The 26,276-nt window shown below is 36.9% G+C and overlaps 1 protein-coding gene across 2 annotated transcripts in view; it reads right to left on the bottom strand.

The window, feature by feature from the left end:
• PXDNL (peroxidasin like) overlaps positions 1–26,276 on the bottom strand; it is a 481,521-nt gene that overhangs the window by 209,995 nt on the left and 245,250 nt on the right. The gene's annotated exons all lie outside the window — the stretch shown is intronic.

Here is a 26,276-nt window from a genome sequence, read left to right on the forward strand (position 1 = left end):
TCAATCCCAGGACTCTGGGATCATGACCTGAGCTTAAGGCAGATGCTTAACAACTGAGCCACCCAGGTGCCCCCTCACAGTGATTTTGAATGCTTCAGAATCACCTGGTGGTGTGTTAAAAACACTGACTCCTGAGCATACCCCCAAACCTCCTCAATCCAATTCTCTTGGGGTGAGGTCTAGGAAACTGCATGTTTATCAAGTTTCCCAGTTGATTCTGAAGCAATCTCTCAGCAGATGACTTAAAAACCATAGACATCATAGAAATCACAATTCTAGTTGAAAATAAAAATGAGATTGCTTTTCCAAAGTGTGCTTAGTAAAGCTTTGGAAGTTCCAAATTACTTTCTCTTCCCACAGATTAGAACTTCTGTTAAGTTTCTCAGAGCAGTAGTAGTAACTGGTAGAGATATATGCCTAACTGGAGATATTTCCTTAGCATTACTTGATACTATGGAAGATCTTGATTTGACCTAAAATCTCAGAAATATAGCTACGTGTTAGGATGACAAAAAAAAAAATTCTAGAACCATGTTTCTTCAACTAGCTCATAAGGAGTACTGAGCTGTGGTCTCAAAAAGCACCACCGGTTCTCAACTGTGGTTGTTATGTGGGAAACAAAGGCAGAAGAAGAAAAAAATCTTACTACTTAACAGCCCATTGACAAGTCCTTGAAACAGGCAGAGTGACATTCCTCTAGGAACTCAGTTGCCTTGATGTTAATACTTTGCTAAGGGCAAAAGGCAATCTTAGCCTGACCCCCAGGGTTCTGTAAGTCTTGTATAATATATGAAAATTCCTTTGGAAACTTCTTTTATCTTTATCCCCCAAGATACATGTTGGCAATCATCCTCCAAGCATATGACCCACCGATATACATCTGAAGAGTCTCATGACTGAGTTTTTACTAAACAGTAATAAATGACCTTTTTCTAACAATAGCTAGCCCCTTAAGGATCCTGGAAACCTTGTTTCCAAAATACCTGGGAGGTTTATGCTATCCCTAACCCCCTTCCAACTTGAAAGTATATAATGGGCCACTCCTCAAGACCCGGGTGCAACTCTTTGCCCATGGGTCCTTTCCCTGTGCTTTAATAAAACCACCTTTTTGTACCAAAGATGTCTCAAGAATTCTTTCTTGGCCACTGGCTTCAAACACTAACATCTTTCCTATATCAATTGTGTGTGAATCAGTGTATAGGTATATGAATCAATATTTCTAAGACATAATTTTGAGCTTTATCTCAGGCCTTATACTGATGGATGGGATACTGCCTCCACAAACTCTGATTTAATAGTGGGTCTGGCATGTGGAATAAGATAATAATATGCAGAAAATTTTAAAACCTCTATTGCAGGGGTATAGACCAGGTAAAAAGTATTTTGTAAATTTATTCCAGAGGATTCAGATACACCTCCCTGGTAAGGACCCTCAGACTATCAGAATGTCAAAGAACCACATTACTTTTCAGGTATCATATCTTGAGGCATAAAAAAATTGACCCAATTGGGCGCCTGGGTGGCTCAGTTGGTTAAGCAACTGCCTTCGGCTCAGGTCATGATCCTGGAGTCCCAGGATCGAGTGCCGCATCAGGCTCCCTGCTCAGCGGGAAGTTTGCTTCTCCCTCTGACCCTCTTCCCTCTCATGCTCTCTATCTCTCATTCTCTCTCTCTCAAATAAATAAAATCTTTAAAAAAAAAAATTGACCCAATTTCTATAGAGATATGTATAATGGCTTAAAATGTTTTTATTATTATCATATTTAAATAATGATGAGCTGTTTCATAAAAATTAAACTAAATTATCAAATATTCATTGAGGAGTCTCAAAACTGAAAACACCTATAAAATTTTACATTATATATACAAATTCATTTTAAACTTATATTTTATAGAAAACTAAAAAAGTGACCAAATAGTAGTGAAAAAAGAAGCAATAGAACTTCTATAGTTAGATCAGTACATGTTGATTAAAACAATAAAGTATACAGTCAAGATGCACTGCTACTTAAGTTAACACCAGCAAGAGAAATTCCAGCTTCCTGTGGGATCATGGTAACCACCTGAATTCAAATCTCTCCACACATCCTGAAAACAAACTAAGAGGGAAAAACAAATCAGCCAGAATACAATCTATGCCATGACTAGGAGAAAGAGAAATTAATAACTTCAATTTACATTTAAGTAGGGGAAGTATTAACACCAGCAAAGTCAGCTCCAGAGGCTGCTTTGCAGAAAGGAGTCAGGCAGGATTTTATAGACAAGGGGCATGGGAGAAGGGGGTGGAACAGGAAAGCTGGGAAAGTACCAACCTAATGAAAATCTGCCTGAGCCCTGGGGGATCAGAGCCCTAGCTCTTGGGAATTGACAGAAAGGGGCTGGGAAAGTGAATGGGGGAAGCACCTCACAATTTCAGGGTGTCTTGTGGAGGAGTAGCATTAAAGGTAAAGAAGGAAGTAAGAAACTAAAGGATCTTACAGAGATAAGATAATATAGAATCTGAAGACACACCAAGGGGTGCCTGGGTGGCTCAGTGGGGAGCCTGCTTCTCCCTTTGCCACTCCCCCTGCTTATGCTTTCTCTCCCTCTCTGTCAAATAAATAAATAAAACCTTTCAAAAAATTTAAAAATAAAGGCACACCAAAAAAGGCTATACTTAATAAGGAAATTGTGCTTCACTCTGTCAACAGAAGGGCATGGCCTTGAACTAAGAAATAAGCCATCCAAAGTTCTCTCCTCTACCTTCATATTTAATCACCTGTTACTCAAATCAAATGTTAGCATCTAAACTTGAGAAACATTGCACAAGAAAACAATAAACTCATCTTATCTTTGAATATCAATGCAAAATTAATAAAAATATTAGCAAACTGAACTTACCATTTAATAGTTCTAAGGAGCAATATTATGATTATATTCTAAAATACCAAAAAAACCCATGTTGATATCTATTTATATTTCCGGATGCCATGATAGATGACTGGACATTGCAAAATAATTGCTGCCAAAATTATTAAAAACAAGAAAATTTAGGGGCACCTGGGTGGCTCAGTTGGTTTAGCGACTGCCTTCAGCTCAGGTCATGATCCTGGAGTCCTGGCATCAAGTCCCATATCCAGCTCCCTGCTTAGCAGGGAGTCTGCTTCTCCCTCTGATCCTCCCCCCTCTTGTGCTCTCTCTCTCTCTCTTCATTCTCTCTCTCTCAAATAAATAAATAAAATCTTAAAACAAAACAAGAAAATTTAGTAGGATTACAAAATATAAAATTAACATACAATATCAAAAGCTTTGCATATTCAAATAAAGGATATAATAGAAAAGAATACACCACATATAATAGTAACAGGAAAAAGAAAACTAGGAAAATTTGAAATACACAAGCCTACATGAGAAGAAATAAATCAAATGGAAAGACATCTTGAATAAGATGCCTCAAAACTAAAATATACCATTTTCCCCCATTAATTTTCATATACATTCAAAGTGATTCCAATAAAAATACTAACAAATTTTTATAGAGGTATATAAATTGATTCTAATGTTCCTATAGAGAAGTAAACAAATAAGAATAGCTAGATACACCCTAATAAAGAAGAGCAACGAGGAGACACACGATAACATATATTTAGAAAACTCAATAAAGCGTCTATAATTAAACCAGTATGGTTTTGGCACATGAACAGTCCAACAGGAAAAACAAAATAAATGGTCTAGCTGAAGAACTAATTACATATGTAAATTTAGTATATAATATAGATTCATTTTCAAATCATTGGTGTTGAGAAAACAATGAATTCTTTTATTGATGGAATTGGGGAAGCTTTTCTAACCATTACTCAAAATCCAGAAATAATTCAAAAATAATAAATTTTTTAAATAATAAAACTTTACATGGCAAAAAATTTCATACCTAAGTCAAAAAAGAAAGGGAACATTTTGAAAACTAATATCACAGAAAGATTAAAATTTGAGAAAACAAAAATTCAATCATAAAATGGGCAAAAACCATCACAGACTGCACATTTAACATATGTAAAAATGATGAAATGCATGAAAAGATATTAAACTACACTCATAATAAGATCAATGCAAATTAACACTATACTGAAATATTTCTACCCTATCACCCTGAGGGAAAAAGTCCTAAATCCTGTCAACATGACCTGCTGCTGAGATTGTATGGAAGCCTACACTCTTGTGCATCTCTAGTGAGAATGCAAAATGGCACAATGCTTAGGGAATTAATTTCAGCAACATACACAAGAAATATACTATACATTTACCCTTTGACATAGTAAGCCCATTTCTAGAACTAAAGATATTCCTCTACAAATAAATATAGCATATACACAAGATTATTTGATAAGTTTTTAAAATAGTAAATCACTGAAAACTACTCAAATGTTTATCAGTAGGATCTGACTGAATAAAATATGATATAGTCACATATTGGAATACAATGAAGCCATAAAAGATGGGAAAACTCTCTGTAAAATTATATACAGTGATTTCTAGTATTTATTAAGTGAAAACAAAAAAACCTAAAACCTTCCACATATTGTATATATTTTATTATATTTATTTTTATACAAAATATAATTAAGAATTAGAATTGTTATACAGAACAAACATATGGTAAACATATGTATTTATATTTGCATAAAAAATATATGAAAATATATAATATATTTGCAATTTACAGCATGTTTTATATAATAAACATATATATGTATTTATTCTTGCATTAAAAAAATAGATCTAGTAAACCAGAAACCAACAACTAGGATTATGCAGAAGAGGGTCGATAAGAAGTAGGTGAAAAAAGGGATGTAAAAATTCTTCTCTGGGTATATTTTGTCACATAATTTAACTTTTTAACCATGCTAATAATTAACATGTTTAAATATGTGATTAAATAAAAAATAAAATGCAGATTTAGGGGTGCCTGGGTAGCTCGGTGGCTCAGGTCATGATCCCTCATCAGGCTTCCTGCTCAGAGGGAAGCTCAGAGGGAAGCCTGCTTCTCCCTCTCTCACTCCCCTTGCTTGTGTTCCTTCTCTCACTGTGTCTTTCTCTGTCAAGTAAATAAAATCTTTTAAAAAAAAATGCAGATTTAAAATGAGGTAAAAATAGAAATACAATGGACTTTACTGTATACAAAATTGATGACACAGAGAAAAGCAGAGAGAAATTATTTTTTTCTAGTGTGGGTTTAATTTTTTAGCTATATGACTGTTTTGATGAGAATGTTAATTGTAAGATAAAATAAATTAGCACCAAGATTTTGAAGTAGCAATATTATTATGTATAAAGATTATTACTCTAAGAATAATCATATACAAATGTTGAAATAAGAAATTAAGAAAAATCAGTCTTCAAGATCCTGAACTCAATTCTTTTGGCTATACCCAAAATTAAGAATGCTGGATCAAATGGTAGTTCTATTTTTAATTTTTTTAGATATCTCCATACTGCTTTCTATAGTGGCTGCTCCAATTTGTTAATATTAAGTTTGAACTACATATAAATATAAAATCACAATTTTAAAAAACCATTTGTTATTTCTGTCCCCTGAAAAATCCTGCAGTTAGTGTCCTAGACACCTGATATTCAGATCTTGTTTTCAAAATGCTAATTTCCCCCAGATAGGTCAAGCTATTTGAAGAAATGGCTGCTTTCAGTCTGGGGCAGCATAAATATATAACATATTATGCTTGACAGAAAGCAATAAAAAAAAAAAAAACCACTCAGAGTTTAATGGGATCATTCCAAAAGAACAAAGGAGCTAGCTTGAATGGTCTCCCACTGGTTGGTATATAGGAAAGCAACTGACTTTTGTATATTAAACTTGCATCTTACAACCTTGCTATGTAATTGCGTATTAGTTCCAGGAATTTTTCTGTTGATTTTTTGAGATATTCTACACAAATAATCACGTCATTGGAGAACAAATACAATTTTATTTCTTCTTTCCAAACCTGTATACCTTTTATTTCCTTTTCTTGTCTTAATTGCATTAGCTGGAACTTCCTGTATGATGGTTATGTAGTGGTAGTAACAGGCAGCATCCTTGCTTTACTCCCAATCTTAGGAGGAAAGCAACTAGTTTTTCATCATTATGTGTTAGCTATAGGGGTTTTTGTAGATGTTCTTTATCAAGTTGAGGAAGTTCCTCTATTCCTAATTCGTTCAGAGCTTTTATCAAGGGCGTTAAATTCTTATTGTAGATGTTAAACTTTATCAAATGTTCTTTCTGCATCTTTGATATGATTATAGGATTTTTCTTCTCTATCTTGTTGATGTGATGGATTATACTTGCTGATTTTCAAATGTTGAAACAACCTTGCACTGAGACAAATCTCATGTGGTTCGGTGTACATTGGTGGATATGAATAGCTAACATTTTGACCAAGACTATTGAATTTATGTCTATGAGAGATATTGGTTGGTAGTTTCCTTATCTTGTAATGTCATCTGGTTTTGGTATTAGATTCATTGATTTCTGCTCTGTTTTTTATTATTCTTTCCTCCTGCTCACTTTAAGCTTATATTCCTCTTCTTTAGGTTCCTAAGATGGAAGCTTAGATTATTGACTTTAATCTTTCTTCTTTTCTAAAATATGCACTTAATGCATAAATTTCCCTCTAAGTACTGCTCTCACTGCATTCCACAGTTTTGATAATTTGTGTTTCCATTTTCATTTCATTCAAAATAATTTTAAATTATCCTGAGACTTCTTTGAACTGTCTTTTTTATTTTTTTATTTTTTGAAGTTTTTATTTAAATTTCAGTTAGTTAACATACAGTGTAATATTAGTTTCAGGTGCACAATTTAGTGATTCAACACTTACATACAACACTCAGTGCTCATCACAAGTGCTCTCCTCAATCCCCATCACCTATTTAACCCATCCCTTTGCCCACTTCCTCTCAGATAACCATGTTTGTTCTCTCTAGTTAAAAGTCTGTTTCTTGGTTTGCCTCTCTCTTTTTTCCCCTATGATTGTTTCTTTCTTAAATTCCACATATGAGTGAAATCATATGGTATTTGTCTTTCTCTGGCTGACTTATTTCATTTAGCATAATGCTCTCTAGCTCCATCCACATCATAGCAAATGGCAAGATTTCTTTTTTTTTGGCTGAGTAATATTTCATTTTATATATATCTCACATCTTCCTTATCCATTCATCACTTGATAGACATTTGAACTATATCTTATTTAGAAATTTGTTGTTTAACCTCCAAATACCTTGAGATATTCCAGCTATCTTTCTGTTACTGATTCCTAGTTTAAATTCATTATTATCTAAGAACATATTCTGAGTGATTTCTATTATTTAAATTTGTTGAGGTGTGTTTTATGGCCTAGAAGATAGTCTATCTTGGTGAATGTGCCATGTGAACTTGAGAAGAACGTTATTCTGCTGTTGGATGGAATATTCTACAACTGTCTATTAGAACCAGTTGACTGATGGTGCTGTTCAGCTTAACTGTATCCTTACTAATTTTCTGCCTGATGGATCTGTCAATTACTTACAGAGGGATGTTAACATCGCCAACTATAATAGTGGATTAGTCTATTTCTCCTTTCAGTTCTATCAGTTTTTGCCTCAAAATATGATGTCCTAGGGGTGCCTGGATGTCTCAGTCATTAAGCATCTGCCTTTGGCTCAGGTCATGGTCCCAGGGTCCTGGGATTGAACCCTGCATCGAGGGGCTGCTTCTCCCTCCTCCACTCCCCCTGCTTGTGTTCTGTCTCTTGCTGTGTCTTTCTCTGTCAAATAAATAAATAAAAATTAAAAATACATATATGATGTTCTACTGTTAGGTGTATTCACATTAAGGATTGTTATGTCTTCTTGAAGAATCAGCCCTCTTTATCATTATGTAATGACCCTCTCTATCCCTTATAATTTTCCTTGTTCTGAAGTCTGCTTTACCTGAAGTTAATATAATCTCTGAGTTTTCTTTTGATGTGTATAAGCATGATACAACTCCATGGCCTTACTTTTCATCTCAATTTGTTTTAAATTTAAAGGGCAGTTCTTAAAGACACATAGTTGTGTCTATTTCAAAAAATCCATTCCAACAGTGTATTTCTTTTAATTGCCATACTTATGCCATTCACATAAATGATTATTAGTATAGTTGTATTAATATCTACCATTTATGTAACTATTTTCTCTTTCTTGGAAAGATCTATCAGGTAATAGGAACCAAGCAAAATAGTTGTTCAGAACTAAAGGATGACTTGTACAATGCGTCTAACTTATTTTCATATAATTTAGTAAAAATGCACTATGCATAAAAATATATAAAGTAAATGTTGAAATTTCTTATTAGTTTTTTATTACTATGTTATGTTAACCACCATGCATTACATCATTAGTTTTTGATGAAGTGTTCCATGATTCATTGTTTGTGTATAACACCAAGTGCTCCATGCAGAATGTGCCCTCTTTAAAACCCAACACCAGGCTAACCCATCCCCACACCCCCTCCCCTCTAGAACACTCAGTTTGTTTCTCAGAGTCCATAGTCTCTCATAATTCATCTCCCATCCTATTTCCCGCCTTCATTCTTCCCATTCTGCTATCTTTTTTTTTTTAACATATAATGTATTATTTGTTTCAGAGGTACAGGTCTGTGATTCAACAGTCTTACACAGTTCACAGCACTCACAATAGCACATACCCTCCCCAATGTGTATCACCCAGCCACCCCATCCCTCCCACCCCCAACTGCTCCAGAACCCTCAGTTTGTTTCCTGAATTAAGAATTCCTCATATCACTGAAATCATATGATACATGTCATTCTCTGATTGAATTATTACGCTCAGCATAATACCCTCCAGTTCCATCCATGTTGTTGCAAATGGCAATATTTCGTTCTTTCTATGGCTGCATAATATTCCATTGTATATATATACCACATCTTCTTTATCCATTCATCTGTCGATGGACATCTTGGCTCTTTCCACAGTTTGGCTATTGTGGACATTGTAGCTATAAATATCAGGGAGCACGTACCCATTCGGATCCCTACATTACCCCATTATCTCGGGTAAATACCCAGTAGTGCAATTGTTGGATCATATGGTAGCTCTATTTACAACTTTTGGAGGAACCTCCATACTGTTTTCCAGAGTAGCTGCACCAGCTTGCATTCCTACCAACAGTGTAGGAGGGTTCCCCTTTCTCCGCATGCCCACCAACATCTGTCATTTCCTGACTTGTTATTTTTAGCCATTCTGACTGGTGTGAGGTGGTATCTCATTGAGGTTTTGATTTGGATTTCTCTGATACCAAGTGATGTTGAGCATTTTTTCATGTGTCTGTTGGCTATTTGGATGTCTTCTTTGGAAAAATGTCTGTTCATGTTCTCTGCCCATTTCTTGATTGGACCATTTGTTTTTTGGGTGTTGAGTTTAAGAAGTTCTTTATAGATTTTGGATACTAGCTCTTTATCTGATATGTCATTTGCAAATATCTTCTCCCGTCTGTCGGTTGTCTTTGGTTTTTGGACTCTTTCTTTTGCTGTGCAAAAGCTTTTTATCTTGATGAAGTCCCAATAGTTCATTTTGCCCCTTGCTTCCCTTGCCTTGGTGATGTTTCTAGGAAGAAGTTGCTGCAGCTGAGGTTGAAGAGGTTGCTGCCTGTATTTTCCTCTAGGATTTTGATGGACTCCTGTCATACATTTAGGTCTTTCAACCATTTTGAGTCTACTTTTGTGTGTGGTGTAAGGAAATGGTCCAGTTTTATTCTTCTGCATGAGGCTGTCCAATTTTTCCAACACCATTTGTTGAAGTGACTGTCTTTTTTTCATTGGACATTCTTTCCTGCTTTGTCGAAGATTAGTTGACCATAGAGTTGAGGGTCAATTTCTGGGCTCTCTATTCTGTTCCACTGATCTATGTGTCTGTTTTTGTGCCAGTACCAGATTGTCTTGATGATGACAGCTTTGTAATAGAGCTTGAAGTCCAGAATTGTGATACCACCAGCTTTGCTTTTCTTTTTCAACATTCCTCTAGCTATTTGGGGTCTTTTATGGTTCCATACAAATTTTAGGATTATTTGTTCCCATTCTTTGAAAAAAGTGGATGGTATTTTGATAAGGATTGCATTGAATGTGTAGATTGCTCAGGGTAGCACTGACATCTTCACAATATTTGTTCTTCCAATCCATGAGCATGGAACGTTTTTCCATTTCTTTGTGTCTTCCTCAATTTCTTTCATGAGTATTCTATAGTTTTCTGAGTACAGATTTTTGCCTCTTTGGTTAGATTTATTCCTAGGTACCTTATGGTTTTGGGTGCAATTGTAAATGGGATCAACTCCTTAATTTCTCTTCCCTCTGTCTTGTTGTTGGTGTATAGGAATGCTACTGGTTTCTGTGCATTGATATTACATCCTGCCACTATACTGAATTCCTGTATGAGTTCCAGCAAATCTGGGGTGGAGACTTTTGGGTTTTCCACATAAAGTATCATATCATCTGCAAAGAGTGAGAGCTTGACTTCTTCTTTGCTGATTGGGATGCATTTTATTTCTTTTTGTTGTCTGATTGCTGTGGCTAGGACTTCTAATATTATGTTGAATAGCAGTGGTGATAGTGGACATCCCTGCCATGTTCCTGACCTTAGGGGGAAAGCTCTCAGTTTTTCCCCATTGAGAATGACATTTGCTGTCGGTTTTTCATAGATGGCTTTTATGATATTGAGGTATGTACACTCCATGCCTATACTCTGAAGAATTTTGATCAAGAAAGGATGCTGTACTTTGTCAAATGCCTTTTCTGCATCTATTGAGAGGATCATATGGTTCTTGTTCTTGCTTTTATTCATGTATTGTATCACATTGATTGATTTGCAGATACTGAACCTACCTTGCAGCCGAGGGATAAATCCCACTTGGTCGTGGTGAATAATCCTTTTAATGTGCTGTTGGATCCTATTGGTTAGTATTTTGGTGAGAATTTTTGCATCCATGTTCCTCAGGAATATTGGTCTGTAATTCTCCTTTTTGATGGGGTCTTTGTCTGGTTTTGGGATCGAGGTAATGGTGACCTCATAAAACAAGTTTGGAAGTTTTCCTTCAATTTCTATTTTTTGGAACAGTTTCAGAAGAATAGATATTAATTCTTCTTGAAATCTTTGGTAGAATTCCCCTGGGAAGTCATCTGGCCCTGGACTCTTGTTTGTTGGGAGATTTTTGATGACTGCTTCAATTTCTTTAGTGGTTATAGGTCTGTTCAGGTTTTCTATTTCTTCCTGCTTCAGTTTTGGTAGTTGATACATCTCCCAAAATGCATCCATTTCTTCCAAATTGTCTAATTTACTGGCATAGGGTTGCTCATAATATGTTCTTATAATTGTTTGTATTTCTTTGGTGTTGGTTGTGATCTTCCTCTTTCCTTCATGATTTTATTTATTTGGGTCATTTCTCTTTTCTTTTTGATAAGTCTGGCCAGGGGTTTATCGATCTTGTTAATTCTTTCAAAGAACCAGATCCTTGTTTCATTGATCTGTTTTACTGTTCTTTTGGTTTCTATTTCATTGATTTCTGCTCTGATCTTTATTATTTCTCTTCTCCTGCTGGATTTAGGCTTTATTTGCTGTTCTTTCTCCAGCTCCTTTAGGTGTAGGGTTAGTTTGTGTTTTTGAGACCTTTCTTGTTTCTTGAGAAAGGTTTGTATTGCTATATACTTTCCTCTTAGGACTGCCTTTGCTGCATCCCAAAGATTTTGAACAGTTGTGTTTTCATTTTCATTGGTTTCCATGAATTTTTTAAATTCTTCTTTAATTTCCTGGTTGACCCATTCATTCTTTAGTAGGATGTTCTTTAGCCTACATGTATTTGAGTTCTTTCCATTGTTCCTCTTGTGATTGTTAGTTTCAAAGCACTGTGGTCTGAAAATATGCAGGGAATGATCCCAATCTTTTGCTACCAGTTGAGACCTGATTTGTGACCTAGGATGTGATCAATTCTGGAGAATGTTTCATGGGCACTAGAGAAAAATGTGTATTCCATTGCTTTGGGATGGAATGTTCTGAATATATCTGTGAAGTCCATCTGGTCCAGTGTGTCATTTAAAGTCTTTATTTCCTTTTTGATCTTTTGCTTAGATGATCTGTCCATTTCAGTCAGGGGGGTGTTAAAGTCCCCCACTAGTATTGTATTGTTGTCAATGTGTTTCTTTGATTTTGTTATTAATTGGCTTATATAATCAGCTGCTCCCATGTTAGGGGCATAGATATTTACAATTGTTAGATCTTCTTGTTAGATTCACCCTTTAAGTATGATATAGTGTCCTTCCTCATCTATTATTACAGTCTTTGGTTTAAAATCTAATTTGTCTGATATAAGGATTGCCACCCCAGCTTTCTTTTGGTGTCCATTAGCATGGTAAATGGTTTTCCACCTTCTCACTTTCAATCTGGGGGTGTCTTTGGGTCTAAAATGAGTCTCTTGCAGACAGCATATGGATGGGTCTTGTTTTTTTATCCAATCTGATAGCCTGTGTCTTTTGACTGGGTCATTTAGCCCATTTACATTCAGGGTACCTATAGAAAGATATGAATTTAGTGCCACTGTATTGCCTGTAAGGTGACTGTTCCTATACATTGTCTGTGTTCCTTTCCAGTCTATGTTACACTTAGGCTCTCTCTTTGCTTAGAGGACCTCTTTCAATATTTCTTGTAGGGCTGGTTTCGTGTTTGCAAATTCTTTTAGTTTTTGTTTGTCCTGGAAGCTTTTTATCTCCCCTTCTATTTTCAATGAGAGCCTAGTTGGATATAGTATTCTTGGCTGCATATTTTTCTCATTTATTGCTCTGAAGATATCATGCCAGTCCTTTCTGGCCTGCCAGGTCTCTGTGGAGAGGTCTGTTGCCAATCTAATATTTCTACCATTGTAGGTGACATATCTCTTCTCCTGAGCTGCTTTCAGGATTTTCTCTTTGTCTCTGAGACTCATAAGTTTTACTATTAGATGTTGGGGTGTTGACCTATTTTTATTGATTTTTGAGAGGGGTTCTCTGTGCCTCCTGGATTTTGATGCCTGTTTCCTTCCCCAAATTAGGGAAGTTCTCTGCTATAATTTGCTCCAATATACCTTATGCCCCTCTCTCTCTTCTTCTGGGATCCCAATTATTCTAATGTTTTTTCATCTTATGGTGTCACTTATCTCTTGAATTCTGCCCTCGTGATCCAGTAGTGGTTTATTTCTCTTTTTCTCAGCTTCTTTATTTTCCATCATTTGGTTTTCTACATCACTAATTCTCTCTTCTGCCTCATTTATCCTAGCAGTTAGAGCTTCCATTTTTGATGCACCTCATTAACAGCCTTTTTTATTTGACTTGGTTAGATTTTAGTTCTTTTATTTCTCTAGAAAGAGTTTCTCTAATATCTTCCATGCTTTTTTCAAGCCCAGGTACTACCTTTAAAATCATCATTCTGAACCCTAATTCCGACATCTTACTAATGTCCATATTGATCAGGTCCCTGGCAGTCGGTACTGCCTATTGCCTCTTTTTTGAGGTGATTGTTTCCATCTTGTCATTTTGTCCAGAGGAGAATAAATGAATGAGAGAACAAAATGCTAACAGGGTAAAAACCTCCCCAGAAAATATACACTAAACAAATTAGAAAAGACCTGAAACCAGGGGAAAAGAGAGGGAAAGAAAGAAAAAAGTAAAAGAAAGGAAAAGAAAAAGATAAAAACAAAGAAACAAAAACAAAAAAAAGCAGAATATGATCAAATATGATCAGGCTGGTGCATAGATCAGTGCCACACACTAGTTTTTGGGCATATTTTGGTCTGTTAGAAGAAAGTTCCTCCCAAAATTTTAAAGAAAGAAAAGCTTATATATGTACAAAAATAAGGGTTAATATGAGGAAGGGATAGAATATGACTGTAAAGATGAAAATAAAAAAGATTGTTTAAAAGAAATTGATAAGATAAGAGTTGGTTTAAAAAAGAAAGAAGAAGATTTAAAAAAAAAAAGGAGAGAATGTGATCAGGCAGGAGACTAGAAAAAAGCCATACACTAGAGATTTAGGGTATATTTTGATCTGTTAGAAGAAACTGTATCCCCAAATTTTAAAGTGAGAAGAACTTTATATATATATAAAGTTATATAGTATATATATATATACCCCAAAAATAAAGTTAACTACTATGAAGGGATAGAATATGACTCTAATAATGAAAAATAAAAAAGATGTTTTTAAAAAGGGATTGATAAGATGTTTGTTGAAAAAGTGAAAAAGAAAAATTCAAAAAAAGAGAAAGTTAAAAAAATTAACTTTGAAATACTAAAGAATCATAGGGAAAAAGCCATGAATTCTATGGGCTGTATTCCCCTAGTGCTGGAGTTCTGCCGTTCTCATTGATCAGTAAACTTGATCTTGGCTGGCTGTTCTTGCTGATCTTCCAGGGGAGGGGCCTGTTGCCATGGTTCCCAAAAGTCTTTGCCTGAGGCGGAATTGCCCCGCCCTTGTCAGGTCCCGGCTAAGTAATCTGCTCGGGTTTGCTCTGGACTCTTTTGTTCCCTTCAAGCTTTCAGTACAGCTTTGGAGGACAAGAGTGAAAATGGTGGCCTCCCTTCTCCAACCCAGAGGAGCCGAGAACTCGGGGGGTCCCACTCCTCAGTGAGCCCTCAGAGAAAAGCAGTCAATCACTTCCTTCTCCCTGGTCTCCGGCCGCACTCCGTGCTCACCCGACCTGTGACCGAGCATTTCTATCCCTGACACATGACACCGTGTGGAGTGTCCAAACCCAGCGGATCCCTGCAGCGCACTCCCATACCCTCCTCCCAGGGGAGGAAGGGGGTATCCCCAGATCTGCCACTTGTTGGGTCTCTGCTGGAAGAGCAGTGGCCTGACTGTGCTGCGGATCACGGTTTACAGCAACCCTGAGCTGAGAGCCCGCGCCTTGGCTCCGGCTCTGCAGCCGCTTCCCCACTCCGATACCTATGAGCTCTGCCGCACTCAGGCACCCCCGGTCTTTCTGTGACCCCGAGGGTCATGAGACCATACTGTCCCAGCGAGGATTCCAACCCCAATTAGCCACTGGAGCAATGTCCCTCAGTGGAGCAGATTTCTAAAAGTTCCGATTTTGTGCTCTGCTGCTCTATCACTTGCCAGAAGTGGCCGACAGAGGACGCCTCCCCCGCCGTCTATCCTCCCAAATATCACCTCAGATTCACTTCTCCACATGTCCTACCTTCCAGAAAGTGGTCGCTTTTCTGCTCAGAGAGTTGTTGCTGTTCTTTTCTTCTCTCTTCTGTTGAGTTCGTAAGTATTTAGAATGGTTTGATCCCTATCCAGCTGAATTCCTGGGACCAGACAAAATCCAGGTCTCCTACTCCTCCGCCTTCTGGTTCCTCCCTCTAATTAGTTTTTCTTAGGTGGAGGATATACAGGTATTCAACCATTTTTCCATTTCTTACAACTTTATAAATTAAAATTTTGAGAGAAAATAAAAAGGACTCAGGTGTTTATGATATAAAATTTTATGCACATTTTAGTCCTTTCAAGTACTTTATGATATGGACACAGAGATAGACCCATGTTTTTTAAGCAAACATGACAATTGTATGTGCCCCTATGAAGGCAAATAAAATTCTATTTACTTAAAAATGTAATACAACTTAGTATCAATTATTCCTTAGTATCCCTATAAGGCAGGATGAGGGGTTAGTCCAAGACTGGAAATGCTATCTAAAAATATCATTAACCTTAAACTTTTGGAACTCCTGAATATATTATGAGATTGTTTTTATTATCATATGCATTAATTATAACTTTTAAAACCCGTAAACTATTTTAAACATTTTAAGAGATTATTCTATTTAAGTAAGATATGTAAGTCAAAATAAAGATTATTGCTCCAGTAAAGCTGAAAACTAATTTAATTTTATAAAGCCATATTTTTCTTCAATAATAAATCAGAGATACATCATCATAAAACTTCTCCAAAACACTGGCTTATGACAGTTTTACTAAAAAAGGGAAGATATTTGCTTAATAAATAATGTGTTTAGATGCTTTACAGAAAATGGCACAAGTTTTTGAGGATGGTTTTGCCACCCAGCGTCCATCTGCCTTCTTCTAACAGCAGCACTGAAAAGTGTCAGGGATGGTTTTGATGGAATCATCCTTGTGTGTCTTAATTATGTTGCTTACATCCAACTCCAAGGGTATGTAAGTCAATGACTCATTCCATTCTTCTGGCCACAGTGACTGGCTCAGCAAAGGACCTGAGCTAGTGAAACATGAGGGGATGTTGCCAGGCTTCTTGTATATCCAAAAAATTTCATCTATCTTACTCAGGAGTCAACAGGAGAGTCCCACTCTTTACCCTGCTTACGGTGGTGTGAAGGGTCAGGCAGAGAAATTTTGCTAAGTCAAGGGGGAAACATGTTGCTGCCAGGATCCACCAGGTAGAATTTCTGGATGGACTAGACCTAAGAGATGGCCCATTTGAGAGATGCAAAGAAACAAAACCCTCTGTAACCCTTTGAGCTATTGGATCAAACCAGGCCTGATGCCTGCATTATCTCTACAATATTTATGCCCATCTGAAGAGTTTCATTGTTTGTTTATTTTGTTCTATTGCAGCCAAGAAAATCTAAACTGATATTATGTTTAAAAAAAGAAAGGACAAGGAAAAGAAAGACCTCTGTTTTTCTATTTTTCTCTCTCTTCATCTTCTTTGTCTCTGAATTCTTCATAATGTCTTCAGCAACATGAAAACCTGACAAACCTGAAGATTTTTATTTTTAAAAATTGCCACCATGAGAAACAATCTCTTGTCACTTCCCCTGCTTTTCAAATACATTTTCTACTGACAATAGTGCATATTCACACTACAAAATCACATTTAACTCACCAAGTCATTTCAATATCCAAACTAGAATTAGTGAGGGTCAAGCAGTAGGTTTGTTTTATAACTAAAACATAGTTATATTGTTAATACTATTACATACTATATATCTTATAACTAAAACTTTGTTTTATAACTATATGCATATACAATAATCTTTAAATGGGCAAAGTTCATGTAGCAAACACATCTATTTTTACTATATGGAGGAAAAAACTAAAGTTTTTTCTATACACTAAAACTGTGTTCTGAATTATTTCAGAGGTAATAATCCATAATTTTCCAAAGCTCTTAAACAGTAATAGAAAAGTGACAATTAAAAATCATATCATTTATCTCTGTCCCTTTTCTTGAAAATCTGCCAGATAATTTAAATTACTGAAAGTAAAATTGTATTTATTAACATGTACTAAGTATTCCAGAAATACTTTCATTTGAAATTCAAGTCTGGTTTTTCAATAACAAATTTATTTCAGTTCTACAACAATTGGAGCCAAGAGCATAATCATAATTTTTGATCAATATTTAGTCATTTTGGAAATAAAATATTATAAAATCGCTAAAGATAAGCTCCAAAAATACAATCATCAGCTCAGAGACATCTTTACAGGTTCCAAAAAATATCTTTAGATAACAGATATATATGCAAAATTAATACATTGATAAAATTTATATTGATATGATTCATTGAATGTTTACACATCAAACGAAATACGCTGTTGATAATGCCATTTCCAGAGATATTGTTTCCTACTGTTAAAATAAGAAAAACTAAAACAATGTCTAAAACTTTAGAAAATCATCTACATATCATCTATAGGATTCATTATAATGGAAAATTTCTGGAGTTTAGGTTACAGAACATGCTTTTGGAACACTGTCCTCAAATGTTAATCTAATCTTTGCTTAAATATTTCAAGGTTGTCAAATTAAAGAGTATTGTGTTCAAAATTAGAAGGCAGAAATGTGAGTCTGGACTCAGTGTGGAACTCTCAGAAAATTAAGCTTATAAAGATACATTTCTTTATGTATGTAGTTAGGATATTAATACATCAAATCGTAAGTCTATTGTGAGGGGTCAATGAAAGATTTATAAAAACTCTATAAGACACTATGCAAATGTGTAATACTGAACATTAATATCAGTACAGAGTTTGGCTAGTGGGTGATCAATCAAGAGATGTGTTGAATAAATGAATGAATATATAAACTAATGAAAGTATTCAATCAGTAAAGATACATTTCTTTATGTATGTAGTTAGGATATTAATACATCAAATCGTAAGTCTATTGTGAGGGGTCAATGAAAGATTTATAAAAACTCTATAAGACACTATGCAAATGTGTAATACTGAACATTAATATCAGTACAGAGTTTGGCTAGTGGGTGACAATCAAGAGATGTGTTGAATAAATGAATGAATATATAAACTAATGAAAGTATTCAATCAGTAAACAATTGCATAAAAAGAAATTTGCAAGTCTGCTTCTCTCATATACCCAAAAGATTTGAAAGCAAGAACTCAGGCAGGTACATTTATAGCAATGCTCACAGTAGCATTATTCACAATAGCCAAAAGGTGGAAAAAACAACCCAAATTCCCATCAATAGATAATAGATAAACAAAATGTGGCATACCCATACAATGGAATATAATTGAGCCTTTAAAAATGAATGGAATTCTGATACATGCTACAACATGGATGAAACTTGAAAACATCATGCTAAGTGAAATAAGCCAGACACAAAATCAAATATTGAGTTATTCCATTTATACAAGGTACTTAGAATAGGCCAGTTTATGGAGACATAAAATAGAATAAAGATTACCAGGGCCTGTGGAGAGGGAAAAATAGGAAGTTTTTGTTTAATGGATACAGAGTTTCTATTTGGGATGATGAAAATTTCCAGAAATGGAAAAATACTTATGATTGTACACATTGTGTATATATATATGTATGTGCATATACACCTAATGCCACTGAATCATACACTTAAAAATGATTAAAATGGTAAATTTTATGTTATTTATATTTTACCACATTAAAAACAAAGAAATTTTATCATATATTGAAGAATTGTGATTATTAGTTATTTCTTTTTGTGTGTGTCAAAAAAAACCCAAAACAACATACTAGCTCTTACTCCCACAAATGGGGTCTAATGGTAACCAGCATTCAAACTTCCATTTCAAGGGCACAGTGTGGAGAAAATCTGTCCTAACATGTACTGGTGGGCAATGGCATGTCCTATCGAATAGGCCCTGAGGGCCTGATGCCTGGCGGGGAAGATGGTGGGAGAAAGTGCTCTTGTGCAGGCCACTGGGACTCAGAATCCATGTACCCTGGGATGGGTCCCTGAGTTGGGACTTGGGGGGATAGACTGGCCCCCAGTGGGGATTTCTGAGGGGACTCATAGTGATACCAAGGTCCACTCTACTCCAAAACATATTCCCTGTTCCACTGAAGCCAGATATCATGGAACTCCTTATACTTGATTCTGGGCAGGGCCAGGAAGCCTGCTGATGAGCGATTGCTGGGAGACCGTACTCCTGCAGAGGCCCTGAGCCTCTTCCCAGCAGAGATCCACAGGGGTCTGACTCAAACTAACCCCCCCAACCCCCAACTGAGGCACCTTGAGTACAGTGTGTGAAGAACTCCCAGCTCTAGGAAGATGGCCTCCTGGACTGGGGCTCCCCCTGAACACACAGACCTAGAAGTCAGGAAGGCCAAAGGGCACAAGGTGCACAGGGAGAGAAGAGCACATGTTTGGGTGATCTGAAGTAGAAGCTCCCAATGACAGGGGCAGGGTTACAGATAGTTTGGGCCAGAGGGGGGACTTGCAGGGACACATGGGTTAAATTTTAAAAGGAAAAAATATATATAGATAGATAGATATAGATAGATAGATAGATATACTGAAAAAGACACAAAGTGTTTATAAAGATAATTTAATTATAAAGATAATTTCTTTTTGCTTTTTATAAAGATAATTTAATTATAAAGATAATTTCTTTTCGCTCAGTCATTCAGATGTGAAGATGAACAGCCAGAAACCAGGAAATGTCAAGGAATGCAGACAATAAAAACTCACAATAAATGAGGGAATAGGGAAGTCTAACAAGACAGAAAACTTTTGGGAAAGAACCACTCTACTCCAGCCAAATACCACAGAAAATCTGTGTCCCCATCCACACGCATGCCAGCAAAAGCCAACAGAGGAGGTAGATCTCCACCCCTGTGAGGCTCTAATGAGGCACCTAACACCCCCATAGCAGTATTGTTAGAGGAGCTAGGACATTCATCTCCAAACAGTGAAAATAAGGAAACCCACCACAAGGACCTCCAAGTTTGGACCTCCATCCCAAACTAGCAATGAAGAGCAGCCCCTTTTGCTCCCCACTGGGGTGGCATCAGGGGAGGCCTAGTGAACAGTCAGTAATTTTACCACCATGAAGCCACCCTCTCTACTTGGTGTCAGTGCAGTTCATGTGGAGAGCAGTAATGAAGCATTTACACTCCTCCCAGCAAGGAACATATCAGTGGAGGCCTAGTGGAAAACCAGAACTCCCAACTCTGCCTAGAAGCAACAAGGAGTCCCACTACCACATGGATATCCATAGAGGCCAACTGGGGAACCTGGGCTTCTACCTCAACCTGACAGTAAAAAGTCAGTCCCTTCCCTAACAAAGAAGTCAGCTAAGGCAGATTTAAATAAGATTCAGAGTCTCATAACATAATACCCAAAAAGGTCCAGGTTTTAACCAAAAACTACTCACCATAATGAGAACCAGAGAGATCTCAAACTTAAGGAAAAAAGATAATAAATAAATGCTATTATGGATTGAAGTGTGCCCCACCCCCACCCTTGATTCATAAGTTGAAGCATTATCTTTTTAATACCTCAAAATGTGACTATATTTGAAGATAAAGCTCTATAAAGAGGTAATTAAGGTAAATGAGGTCATTAGGGTAGTCCCTAATCCAACACAACTGGCATCCTTAGAAGAAGAGGAGATTAGGACACAGATTTATATATGCATGGAGGGAAGACCACTGCAAGATAGAGAGATGATGGTCATCTACATGCCAAGGAGAGGGAACCTTAAAAGAAAGCAACCCTGCCAATCCCTTGGTCTTGGACTTCTGGCCTCCAGAACTCTGAGAACATAAATTTCTTCTGCTTAAGCCACCCAGTGTGTGCTTCGTTATGGTAGCCTTAGCTGACTAATACAAATGCCTACAAGACAACTGTGAAGTTAGAATTCTGTGATAGAGATTTTAAGAGTCATAAAAATGTTTCAGTAAGCAATTACAAACAAGCTGGAAACAAAAAAATAAAGCTCAGTGAACTAAGCTGTCTATCATGAGCTGGGTGTTATCTGACCCACCAAGCCCTAAAGTTGGATGCGCACAGCAACACTTCCATCCTCAAACAGAAGTAGTATATACATGATCAGGCCCAAGCAGGCCCTAAAGCCAAAAACAAAGGACATAAGGAAGTGGCCTAAAAGCCCATGGCCCTATTCCTGCTACACCACCCTCTCTCTCCCAGCCTGCAGCTATAGCCTCATGGGGAGTTTCCTAAGATCAGTTGGTTGAAAGAGGAAACTCAGGCCTAGGTATGCATGGTACTGCATAATATGCAGACACTACCCAAAAGTGCAAAGTTGCCACACTCTCTACCCCTACCACAAATTCTTTGCTCCCCTCTTCTTTCCCCTTTTATTCTTCATAAGGCATAGTATTCCCACAATTGGGTCCCTGATAAAATTAATTACTTTCTCCATTTTTCCAGTTATAAAACCAAACAGGCTTGTTGCACAGACTAGTGATATTGTGTACGGCTCACACACATAGTAGGTGATAATAAATAATAGATCTGTGACGTGATCTCAGTATCAGAGTCAGGGAGCAGGAAGGAATCCCAGGAAGACACAATACCAGTATAATCCAGCAACTCAGAGATGACCTAAAGACACCTAGTCAGGAGGCCATCAAATACTACGCATCAGGAACTTCAGAGCACAGGGTTTGAGGAGGGGATCATCAAGAAAGCTGAAGGTGTAAGTGAAGTCAAGTCTTGTATATGGTGCTAATTCAATTTTACTTCATGCAAACAGCAATGTGGAGCCAATTGAAGGACCCTTAGAAGAGTGGTGTGATAGAGACTTTGTTTTAAAAAAAGATGACAGGTTGTCCCTCAGAGACAGAAGAGGAAAAGCTTGAACAGAGGAATGAGGTTTTCTCATAGTCAGGGTTATGAGTAATAAGGATTAAATATAAGTCATCACTGTGGGCATAGACAGGAGGGAAGATACAAACTGCTAACGCAGAATACAGAACTTGACAACTAACTAGATACAGTTGGAGAGGAATTGGGAGGAGGCCAGTATGATGCATGGATATTTAGTTCAGAGGACTGTATGAGTCTGTCATCATTTCCCAAATTAAGAAGCATCTTTGAAGGGAAAATAAGTAGCAAGTTTGAAGGGAGAAAGATAATTTAATTAAGTTTAAATCATGTTGAGTATGAAACTCCTATGGGACATGCCAAGTGTGTGTGTGTGTGTGTGTGTGTGTGTGTGTGTGTGTGTGTGTGTATTTGAAAACATAAGACAATTTAGGCTCAAAATAAAGATTTGTGAGCCAGGGCATCTAGATAATAACTGATACAGTGGAAGCAGGTATGTTCAACCATAGTATGAAAAAAAATAGAGCCTGGGACAGAACTCTAGGTGGAGTCTGAGACAGAGCAGAAAGAACAGTGAAGGGAAGACCAGGAACATGAAAAGTGTCACTAACACCAAAGATATCTTCAAGAGTATGAGTGGTCAAAAAAAGAAACCACTAGACATAATTAAATATAGCATACAATGGAATATTTCCAATATGTTTAATAGTATGAATGGCCTTTGTCAGAGAATTTCTAGTAGTGTGGTAGGAACAGAGGCTGGTTTGGAGTGAATAGAAGTAAGTAAGAGGTAAATAAGTAGAGACAGAGAGCTTGGTATACAAACCTCCCCTTCCCCATTATTTGGCCTTTGTCAAACTTGCCAACCTTATCTCTCAGCATGCTCTATTTGGGCCCTACAATCTAATCATTAAAAGATAGTTGCCATTTCCCAAACATACTAGACCATGTCTTGACTTTTCTCACAAATCTTCCTTTCAAGATTAAGCTAAAGCACTTTCCCTTCCATCAAGTCTAACCTGCCCCCAGATCTATGTCTCCTGAGTAGATATGACCTCTTCTTCCTTGTGAACACAGTACCCATGGCATAAGTCTATCCTGGTGACTAAACCGGGATATGTCTGATTGTGATTGCAACTTGGGCCTCACTCTTGGAAGCCCAATGTCAATGTGATGGATTGAAGAAATGGCCGCAAGTTTCTCCCCATCCCTGGATTCATACCCTTTTGCCAGATGATTCTGCTGCTTTGCCCTTCAAGAGGTGGAATCCATTTCTCCAGTGCTTGAATCAGATCTTGACCATGTGGTTTGACTTGGGAAATGAAATGCTAACAAATATGACAAAAGAAAGGCATGAAAAGCTCATCTCTGATGGCACTAGGGATATGATCACCATAAACAAGCACAGTCTAGCTGGCTAGAGAAAAAGAGACCACATGGAAGAGAAAGCCATCCCAGCTGACACTGGGCAATTGCCAGATATGTAAGTAAATCCATCCTATAGTTTCCAGCCTCAGCTGAGTCAGCCTAGACCAGAAGATCTGTCCAGTCAACCCATAAGTCATTCATGAGAAATAGTAATTCTCTATTATTTTAAGTCACTAAGTTCTAAAGTAACTTGGTACACAGCAAAAGCTGATACAGTGAACAAGAAACCCTATGGAAATTTCATTTATTTTGTTATATTGTCATTAATGCTCAGGGAGTATTAACAGAGAAGCCAGAAATGGTGAGAGTTGTGTCCTTCAAGTTCACAGTATTAAAGGTGAGATTCTTCAGTAGCACTCACTTGCTCAAGAACTCAACATTTGTAAATTGCCCAATATTTCCACAAGAATATCTTTTTATCTACAGGTTGCAAAAAGAATGTGATAGACTCCAAATAAATTCAGAGACTTGAGAGAGATGAAAAAGGCCAATGCTGAGTATACAATTGCAAATGACATATTCAACTAAAGATCTAAAGAAGTTGAGTCTGTGCAGAGGGAGTAGAATTCAGAAATAGGAGTTCATGAAGACAATGATGACAAGAGATGGACTAGGGGCAGAAAGCTATAATTCAGAGAAGAAACTCTGGGAACCAAACCCAGAAACAAAATTATGGATTTTAAAGTGAAATAAATTTCCTCTATAAATACTACCAAATGATACTCAGTGTATCTCAAACACAAGCAGATAGGTAACAGTTCTTACTGTATGGATAATTTTTTTAATTGTTAATGCTCATCAGTAATGAGATCATTATCACTTTGTAGATTCCAAGATATTTCTGAATAAATAAAATTTTATTTTGGAGTTTATCATTAGATTAATTCTAACTTGGTTAACAATAACGAATATCAGAGAAGCTCTTCGTAACAGTTGCTGGTCTGTTAACCTAAAGAAAAAGGTTTTGCTCTCAGTTTTTCAATACATCTAGGTCCAAAATTCAGCTAACCTTAAATGAACCAGTTTCCAAAGATATCCTCAAACAGTCGTAGTTTTTCTTGTGAATCTGAAAGCAAAATTTGTCCTGAGATATTCAATTTGTTTTGGCCCAAGGGAATCAATGATATGTTTTGGACCAAAACACATTAGAATTTCAGAAGAGTTCAGAAATGCTTTTGTTTTAGGGAAAAATAATGTGCCCTCCTTTGTATTGGCAGGGCAAAACTGCAATACTGTAGTATATCTGGTCTAATAAAAATTAGCCTCCTGAATGAATATACATGCACTAGAACTACTTTATGTAATATAAACACCTGAAATCCTTGGGAAAAGACACAATATAAATAACTGATATATGTTTGTGAAAAAGCTAACACATTTAATGGTGTTATCTCCCTTTTCAAGAAATAATGAACTCAGCATAACTAAAAGCGTTAATCAGTCAAATATCAAGCATTTACTGACCACCTCATGTTCTCCTATTTAGTCAACAAATATTTAATGAGCACTTGCTTCCTATGTTCTAGATGATGGGATATGTGGTAAATAAAGGGAGTATGGCCATTTTCCTTCATAGAATCCAGTGGGAAGTCAGAAAATAAGTTTAAAAAAATAAGGGGGAAAACATTAACTGTTATGGCAGACATGATAAATGAAATAAACAGGGCACCCTGATAGAGAAAAAAGGAGGTGAAGGTTAATTGACCTAGATAGAACGAGTCCTAGGGAGATGACATTAAAGCTGAGACAAGCAGAAGATCACCAAGGAAAAACCAACAAGCAGCATGTGACAGCCCACGGGAGCTGGGGGTGGAGCACTTACTGTGTTTGGAGAAATAAAAGAACAATGGATCAAATATAAAAAGCAAAGGAAAAAAGACATGAGATGGATTTACATGTATAGATGGATGAAAAACCATGCTAGGACTTACAGGCCAAAATAGGGAGTGTCACTTTTATTAAAATGAAATGTGAAGCAGGAGAATAATGACTGCTTACACTAGGATGGGTGCAGGAGAGATGGATAAGGTGACCAAATTAGAAATGTTTTTAGGATTTGAATGTGCCGAAGTAGCATATGAAAAAAGAAGAACCTAAGCATGATGTCAAGCAGCTTGAGAATACAGGTGCTATTTACTGAAAAGGAAACAGATGTGTGCTGGAGGAGCATGCAAGTTTGGGGAAGCATAGAATTGTGTCTAAAAATTTGTATGAACTGGACAGAAATACAAGCAAGACCCTGATTCTCAAGTACGTGGCCATGGAGACCTCAACACACATACACATAGGGAGAGAAGTGGAAATAAATGCCAAGTGTAATTAAATGTCAAATTATAGAGTAAATCCTATGAGTGACCCATCGAAAGATTCAGATGGGGTAGAAAATAAAAACTAGATTTGTGGAGGAGTGGGAATGTGGAAGGAAAGTATGAGTATGAAAGTGGCCAAGGAAGACTCAGGACAGTGGAAGGGGCTGGAGTATTAGTGGCACAGACTGAGACAGGAATGGGGATTTTCTATGAGAAGAGCAGACAGATATTCCCTCTCATCTGTCATAAAGTCATTAAACAAATCTACAATAAAGAATCCCTCCCCAGGGGAATCTGGGTGGCTCAGTCAGTTAAGGGTCTGCCTTCAGCTCAGGTCATGATCTCAGGGTCCTGGGATTAAGCCCTGTGTTGGGCTCCCTGCTTAGTGGGGAGCCTGCTTTTCCCACTTCCCCTGTCCCTTCCCCTGCTTGTGTGCTCCTTCTCTCTCTCTTTCTCA

The sequence above is a fragment of the Zalophus californianus genome, chromosome 4 (assembly GCF_009762305.2).
Source record: "Zalophus californianus isolate mZalCal1 chromosome 4, mZalCal1.pri.v2, whole genome shotgun sequence".
NCBI classification, from domain to species: Eukaryota; Metazoa; Chordata; class Mammalia; order Carnivora; family Otariidae; genus Zalophus; species Zalophus californianus.